Source organism: Physeter macrocephalus, chromosome 4 (genome assembly GCF_002837175.3).
Source record: "Physeter macrocephalus isolate SW-GA chromosome 4, ASM283717v5, whole genome shotgun sequence".
In the NCBI taxonomy this organism is placed as follows: domain Eukaryota; kingdom Metazoa; phylum Chordata; class Mammalia; order Artiodactyla; family Physeteridae; genus Physeter; species Physeter macrocephalus.
In genome coordinates, this window is record NC_041217.1 from 57253019 (window position 1) to 57262078 (window position 9060).

The following is a 9060-nucleotide window of genomic DNA, read 5'->3' on the forward strand; positions in this document are numbered from 1 at the left end:
TCTTATGTATATTGATAGCCTTCACACATTTTTCTATGTGTTTCCTGTTTTTTTCTGATAGATTTCCAAATCTCTTGTACATTTTGCTCTATTTGTAGGCCATGTTTGAAGTTTTCTCGTTTATTTTACTTTTAATTTTGTTTATGATGTTTTATACATTTCTAAGTTTTAAATTTATTAGGTAGTTAATGCTAATATTTTTATATGATTTCATCCAGTGCATTTATTTATGATATTTGGCAAAATAGTTGTTTTTCTTTGTTTTATTCTGTACTTTCTATCTATCTGCTTTGTTGCTTTCCTAAAATAGTTCTCTGTAGAATGTCAGTTATTCTAAAAGTGTGTTGTCACTTTTGATCCACTAGAGGCCAACACTTACTTGAAAGAAATTGATGTCCCTTCCTAAAATTCATATTCTTTCCTCTCTGAAAGGAAAGAAACTGGCAGAAAATAAGTAATTTCATTTAAATTAAATGACTGAAAATTATATAGAAAAGAAGAGTCTGGACAAAATGAAAGGACTATTTTTAAAGACAACAAATTATAATAAAAGGATTCAGGGCTTCCCTGGTGGAGCAGTGGTTAAGAATCCGCCTGCCAATGCAGGCGACATGGGTTTGAGCCCTGGTCCGGGAAGATCCCACATGCCACGGAGCAACTAAGCCCGTGTACCACAACGACTGAGCCTGCACTCTAGAGCCCACGAGCCACAACTACTGAAGCCCACATGCCTAAAGCCCATGCCCCGCAATGAGAAGCCCGTGCACCACAAAGAAGAGTAGCCCCCACTTGCCGCAACTAGAGAAAGCCGGTGCGCAACAACGAAGACCCAACACAGCCAAAAATAAAATAAATAAATTTTAAAATAAATAAATTTTAAAAAATAAAAGGATTCAAAGTTTTTTTTACTGAAAAAATGAAAGCAAAAAATACAAATAAAGTAGTTTAATTTTTTTTAATTGACAGAAGAAAGTTTTGGTTTTAAAATAAAAATAAAAATGATCTAGCTTCTACTCAAAATCTACATTAAGCATTAGTAAGTAAGAGGTGGGGTAAAAGCACCTTCAGTGACTTTTTCTCCCTTTTCTCTGAAAGGCCAGGAGATGGGGCTAACCTTCCTCCCATATTGTGTAGGGCTCCTACACAGATGACTGAGTAGAAAACAGTTCACACACACACACACACACACACACACACACACACCAGTTTTAATTAAAATGAGATGATCTGTAAGAAAGGACCATGCTGAAGGACCATGCTGGCCCTGAAGCAGTCATTGAAATGTACCTCCTTTCTGAGTCCCATTAGCATTCTTAAAATTATATTTATCACACAAAAGCAGACAAGTCCACAAAGGGTAGGAAGGAAGAAGAGAAAGAGCTAAAGGAAGGAGGGAAGGAAGGAAGGAAAGCCTAGTGAGGGAGGATCAACTAGCAAGACTGCAGTTCTACCCTATGAAAACACAAAGGACAGCTAAAAACTGTTCTTTACATATAGATAACTGCTTGCGTTTGGACCTGGAACCAACAATCAAGATCAAATGGTAATTTAACTGAGCAGGACCCTATGGGGCCTTCCTGGGACAGACCCCTCTCCCATATCCTCTGCTTTAGCTCCTCTCTGAAGTACCTAGATAACAGTATCTGATACACATTTCCTGACTAGTTTTATAGATGCTAAAACCTCCACCAAATGGAAGAGTTTAGCTCATGATCACCATGAGCACATAGCCCCCAGGCCTACTAGAGCCTAAGGCTTGATAATGTTAACCCCTGTGACCCTGCCCTGTTACCTCACAGTCAACCAATCAGAGAATGTGCAAGAGCTGATTCCCATACCCTGGGACTCCCGTCCCTCACCTTGCCTTTAAAAATGCTTTGCTGAAACCCATCATGGAGTTTAGACTTTGAGCACCAGCTCTCCTGGACTCCTTGTATGGCACCTTATAATAAATGCGGCACTTTCCTTCACCACAACCCAGTGTCACTAGATTGGCTTTACTGTGCATGGGCGAGCTGACCCAAGTTTTGGTTCAGTAACAATAAGCCATGTGCAAAACACTATAAAACATAAGGTACTATTATTACAAGGATGGATATGGCAGTTAGGGACTTGGCTTCTAGGTGCCCTTCATGAATGAGATGGCTGGAACATATCAAATATGAGAGCTCATGCTACAAAAAGAAGTTATTTTTATATCAATTAAAATAAATGCATGAAGGATTTATATTTGCATGTAAGACAGAATAAACATTTTTTTAATTGACTAAGAATCTTTAAAAATAATTTACATTATACAGGACTTTTCTGTTAATATGGTTCTGCTTCCTTTTGATTTAGTACCTATAAAAACTAAGTATATATAGCAATAAGAACATATTTACAAGTAAACAAGTTACTTTCTAAAGTTTATTTTATGTAATTACTTTCTAAAGTAATATGTACAAGGCAGAAAATGCAAATACTACAAAAGGATTTTCTTTCAAAAGCATACTATTCTCCTGTCCCCATCCCCATGTCTCCCAGTTTCACCATCCAGAGGTAACTGTTATTGCCAGTTTCTTGTCATCAATATGTATGGATTTTTTTTCTTTTTGCAGAAATGGTATTATGCCGTATGAATTGTTCCACACCTTGCTTTAAAACACCACCACCACCACCACTACCAACAAGTAACTACTTAAGATAACATTATTTGGACTTCATTTCAGGTCAGTTAGAACAGAATGGAATATGCCTTATTCTTTTTAACATTAGAAAGTATTCCACTGGATGAATGTATCAGAGTTGATTTGTTTAAGTCTTCTGTCTTCTATTGAAAGATATTTAGGTTGTTTTCAGTCGTTGGCTATCAAAAACGATAATTCAGTGATTTTGTGAATACATATAGTCTTTTGTAGGAATATAATTTAGAAATAGAAATCTAGAAGGGGAATTGATAAATCAAAAGATGTGAATATCTTAATGTCTACAGATACTGCCAAAATTGTGCTTTAGATGGAGAGTATCAATTTATATTCCCACTACAGGATTGCCTTGCCCACCTTACTGTCTCTAAGATTGGTTTTTATCAAATTTTTTTATTCTTTTCCAATCTGTTGGGTGAAAAAGGAAATCTTATTGCATTTCTCCTATTATGGGTAAAAAGTTCAAAATCTTTCTATTTTAAAACCATTTAATATTTTCAGTGAACTGATTATGGGTTTTCTTGCCCATTTTCCCATTTTCCTATGTTGGTTGTAAGACCTTTTTAAAATGATTTGTAGATCCTTATGTAATATGGAAATTAGCCCCTTGTTTTATGTGTTGATAATTATTATCCTGAGTTTATTAGCAGAAATTTAAAAATTTTAAGTAGCAAAACTATCAATCTTCTCCATATGGCTTTTGGGCTTTAAAATGTCTTCTCCAGTCAGACTATTTTAAAATTCTTCTGTATTTTTTTCCAGTACTTTTATTATACTTCTTAACTCTTAAATCTTCAACCCAGTTAAAATTCATTTTGTTGTAGGAAATGAGGTTGATACCTAGAATATTTTCTCCCAGATGGCTCCCCAATAGTTTCTGACCTATTTATTGACAATTCATCTTTCCCCATTGATTTGAAGAGTCTGTTTCTTAAAACTATTCCCCAGATATATTATATACCTGTTTCTAGACTCTTCTACTGATTGATATTTATATCTCTATGTGCATGTAGCAGTCTATTTTGATTACTGTTGCCTTATAACATGTTTTAAAATTAAGGATGCCCACTGTCACCACTTCTATTCAACATAATACTAGAAGTCCTAGTCAAAGCAATTAGTCAAGAAAAAGAAAAGACATCCAAATCTGAATGAAAGAAGTAAAATTGTCTCTATTTGCAGATGACATCATCTTATACCTAGATAACCCAAAGACTCCACACACACACACACACAAAAAAGTTTTAGAACTAATAAAATAAATTCAACAAGGTTACGGAATATAAAATCAACATACAAAAAATCAGTTGCATTGGGGTTTCCCTGGTGTTGCAGTGGTTAAGAATTTGCCTGCCACTGTAGGAGACACAGGTTCAAGCCCTGGTCCAGGAAGATCCCACATGCCACTGAGCAACTAAGCGCGTGCACCACAACTACTGAGCCTGCACTCTAGAGCCCATGAACCACCACTACTGAGCCCACGAGCCACAACCACCAAGCCCACGCACCACAACTATTGAAGCCTGCACACCTAGAGCCCGTGCTCCACAACAAGAGAATCCACCGCAATGAGAAGCCCATGCACCACAACAGAGTAGCCCCTGCTCACCGCAAGTAGAGAAAAGCCCACGTGCAACAATGAAGACCTAATGCAGCCAAAAATTAATTAATTAATTAAGTTTTTAAAAAATCAGTTGCATTTAATACACTAAGAACAAACTGAAAGGAAATTGAGGACAATTTCATTTAAAATAGTATAAAAAATAACAAAATATTTAGGAATAAACTTAAACAAAGGAGGTGAAAGATTTGTATACTGAAAACTATAAAACATTGATAAAAAATTAAAGAAGCCACAAATACCGTGTACCTCAGAGATAATGCAGGTTTGTTTCAGATGACCTCAGTAAAACTGATATCACAAAAAAGCAAGTCACATGAATTTTTTTATTTCCCAGTGCATTCAAAAGTTATGTTTATACAATACTGTAGTCTATTAAGTGTGTAATAATAGCCTTATATCTGAAAAAACAATATGGTATTGTGCACTTTAAAATATGTTGAGATAGATCTCATGTTAAGTGTTCTTAACCCCAAAAAGAACTCAACAAGCCAAAATCCTACAAAAGAACAAAAAGAAAATTTTGAAGGTGACGGATATGTTTAGTACCTTGGTTGTGTTGGTATCACAGTTGTATACATCAAGATATATACATTAAATGTGTGGAATTTTTAATATATCAGTTATACCACTGTAAAGCTAAGAAATATATCTGGAAGGGCTAGTCCCTGAAACAAATAAAGATCTTTATTTTCTCCCTCGAAGTTTGCTTTAAAACATTTGTTATTTTTATTCATCAAAGTTTATATATTAGCTTAGGGGGGATTTTCATCGTTGTAATACTTTGACTTCTCAGCCAAAAACAAATATTCTATTTAAGTGTTTCATTTATATCCCTTGATTTAATTGTTTTAATTAAAAATTTTAATAGAGGGCTTAAATTGTTTAATACAAATCTTGAATGTTTGTTGTTACATGTATTCCTAAGCAATTAATATTGTAATTGCTGTTGTATATATTTTTTCTTCCATTATATCTGTTACTTAATTGTAGTTTTTATATTGGAAAGCTATTGATTTTTTGCATTTATTTTGTACCTAGACAACTTACTGAATTTTCTTCTTGTTTATAATGGCTTTTGAGTCAATTCTCTTAGGGTATTTCAAGTATACAGACATATTATGTGAGAGTAACACCATTCAAAACTTTTTTTTTTTTCTTTTCCTCTGCGGTATGCGGGCCTCTCACTGTCGTGGACTCTCCCGCTGTGGAGCACAGGCTCCAGACGCACAGGCCCAGCGGTTATGGCTTATGGGCCCAGCCGCTCCGCGGCATGTGGGATCCTCCTGGACCGGGGCTCGAACCCGTGTCCCCTGCATCGGCAGGCAGACTCTCAACCACTGCACCACCAGGGAAGCCCCCAAAACTTTTTGTCTTCATTTTTAAGAAGCAAAATAAGAATATACTAAAAAAGTAAAGTTGCATAACTTATAATAAACATCTGGGATACAATAAAGTTTAGGCATATTTTAAAATAATGAGGGAAGATAACAGAGAAAGTGAGAGAGATAGAGATTTTACCAGAAAAAAAAGAAAAAAGAGCCTCTTGGCAGTCATTATGAAAATTAGAAAATCTAGTTAATAGCTAAATATATATAATGAACAGGAACATGATGAACATAACATTTGTTCAGTCTTTTATATTAGGCCACATACACTGAACTTTAAGGTAAATTCTTCTTTAAATTGCAACTGACATGGTCAAATATGTGGCAAGTTCTTTGAGTCGGCTGCAGCAGCAGCTAATGAAAAGAGAGGACCTCTGTCCCTTTTCTGCCAGCAAAACTTGCAACTGGTGGATAGTGATCCACCAACTGACTTGCTTCTTATTTTTCCTAAGCCAAAGATGAAAGAATTCTTACTGAGTCAATAAAAGAAGGGGGAGGAAAAGGGTATGAGAGTACCACTGGACTCAACTGAACATGACACAGTAAGGGACTGACTATTAGCAAAAGATGACACCCCTTCTGCTATTATCAGGATGGGGATCATTGATCATATCATCACTCGAGAGATGAGTCACCTTCTTATGGACTGATTTGCTTTGCTCGGTAGAGGCACTTCCTAGCATAGCTGGCTTACTTTAGGTTGGCATTGCTGCATTGGCAGATGGCCCACTTCTTCCCTACCAAACAATTATTTTGGATTCAATTCATATTTTGCTTCCAAATTTATTTTTACACTTTTAAAAATTGGATACTAAATCTGTTTGTGTGCTAAGTAAATTTTACGTGCATTTAAGCATTTCTTCTTGGCAGTCCAATAAATTCTCCAGATCTCTTTTTATATAGACAGAGATCACCAACTAGATAGAGAGAAGAAATGCAGGCAGATACTGCTTATGGAGTTTTAGTTACATAAACGGGCTTATATATTTAGTTATGTGAACAGCTTTTATGTTCAGACTTGCCCCTTTCATGTTAACAATCCATCTTGACCTTTGATGTTGGTGCATGTAAATGTAACTCACTCGTTTAATGACTTAAAATTATAGTGTATGAATGTACTATAATTAACCAATCTGTTATTGATGGACATTTGGGTGGTTCTGGCAGAAATTCATTGCATTATATATATATATATATATATATAGGAGTATAATTGCTTTACAATGTTGTGTTAGACTCTGCCACACAGCAAAGTGAATCAGCCATATGCATACACACATCCCCTCCCTCTTGGACCTCCCCCTCCCATCCCACCCAACTAGGCCATCACAGAGCACCGGGCTGAGCTCCCTTTGCTATATAGCAGGTTCCCACTAGCTATTTATTTTACACATGGTAGTGTATTTATGTCAAACCTAATCTCCCAATTCATCCCACCTTCCCTTCCCCCCCCATGTCGACATGTCCATTCTCTACGTCTGCCTTTCTGTTCCTGCCCTGCAAAAAAGTTCATCTGTACCATTTTTTTCTAGATTCCACATATATGTGTTAATATACGATAATTGTTTTTCTCTTTCTGACTTACTTCAGTCTGTATGACAGATTCTAGGTCCATCCACATCTCTACAAATTACCCAATTTCATTTCTTTTTATGGCTGAATAATCTTCCATTATATATATATATATATACCACATCTTCTTTATCCATTCATCTGTTGATGGACATTTAGGTTGTTTCCATGTCCTGGCTATTGTAAATAGTGCTACACTGAACATGGGGGTAAATGTGACTTTTTGAATTATGATTTTCTCAGGGTACATGTCCAGTAGTGGGTCTTACGGTAGTTCTATTGTTAGTTTTTTAAGGAACCGCCCTACTGTTCTCACTTTCTCTGTCATCTTCCCTCATTATTTTAGAATATGCCTAAACTTCTGTATCCCAGATGTTTATTATAAGTTATGCAACTTTACTTTTTTAGTATAGTATATCTTCTGTTTCCTTTTCTCCACACCCTCTCCAGCATTTATTGTTTGTAGATTTTCTGATGATGGCCATTCTGACCGATGTGAGGTGATACATCATTGCAGTTTTGATTTGCATTTCTCTAATAATTAGCAATGTTGAGCATCTTTTCATGTGCCACTTGGCCATCTGTACGTCTTTGCTAAAATGTCTATTTAGGTCTTGCACCCGTTTTTTGATATTGAGCTGCATGAGCTGTTTGTATATTTTACAGATTAATCCTTTGTCTGTTGCTTCCTTTGCAAATATTTTCTCCCATTCTGTGGGTTGTCTTTTCATCTTGTTTATGGTGTCCTTTGCTATGCAAAAGCTTTTAAGTTTCATTAGGTCCCATTCACTTATTTTGTTTTTAGTTTTATTACTCTAAGAGGTGCATCATAAAAGATCTTGCTGTGATTTATGTCAGAGTGTTTTTCCTATGCTTCCCTCTAAGAATTTTATAGTGTACACTCTTACATTTAGGTCTTTAATCCATTTTGAGTTTATTTTTGTGTATGGTGTTAGGTAGTATTCTAATTTTATTCTTTTACATGTAGTTGTCCAGTTTTCCCAGCACCATTTATCAAAGAGGCTGTCTTGTCTCCATTGTATATTCTTGCCTCCTTTGTCATAGATTAGGTGACCATAGGTGCATGGGTTTATCTCTGGGCTTTCTATCCTGTACCACTGATCTGTATTTTTGTTCTTATGCCAGTACCATACTGCCTTGATTACTGTGGCTTTGTAGTAGAGTCTGAAGTCAGGGAGCCTGATTCCTCCACCTCCATTTTTCTTTCTTAAGATTTGGCTATTCAGGGTCTTTTGTGTTTCCATACAAATTGTGTAATTTTTTGTTCTAATTCTGTGAAAAATGTCATTGGTGATTTGATAGTTATTGCATGGAATCTGTAGATAGCTTTGGGTAGTATAGTCATTTTCATAATATTGATTCTTCCAATCCAGGAACATGGTATATCTCTCCATCTGTTTGTGTCATCTTTGATTTCTTTCATCAGTGTTTTGTAGTTTTCTGAGTATAGGTCTTTTGCCTCCTTAGGTAGGTTTATTCCTAGGTATTTTATTCTTTTAATTGTGATGGTAAATGGGATTGCTTCCTTAATTTCCCCTTCTGATCTTTTGTTGTTAGTGTATAGGAATGCAAGAGATTTCTGTACATTAATTTTATATCCTGCAACCTTACCAAATTCATTGATTAGTTCTAGTAGTTTTTTGGTGGCATCTTTAGGATTTTCCATGTATAGTATCATGTCATCTGCAAACAGTGACAGTTTTACTTCTTTTCCAATTTGTATTCCTTTTATTTCTTTTTCTTCTCTGATTGCTGTGGCTAGGACTTCCAA

The 9060-nt window shown here is 35.7% G+C and overlaps 1 protein-coding gene across 9 annotated transcripts in view; it reads left to right on the forward strand.

Annotated features, from left to right (window-relative positions):
- The window catches only part of LOC102975635 (protein-L-isoaspartate(D-aspartate) O-methyltransferase-like), a 194397-nt gene that overhangs the window by 17113 nt on the left and 168224 nt on the right, over window positions 1–9060 (forward strand). For 4 of the 9 annotated variants that reach the window (XR_008617092.1, XR_008617096.1, XR_008617093.1 and 1 more), the window contains exon 3: window positions 2601–2711. The exons of 3 other annotated variants lie outside the window; for them this stretch is intronic. The gene's annotated coding sequence lies outside the window, so the exon portion shown is untranslated. Of the gene's footprint in view, window positions 1–365; window positions 841–2600; window positions 2712–9060 lie in introns of those variants that run through there. 2 more of the 9 variants (XR_447768.4, XR_008617098.1) reach the window with 2 other exon arrangements.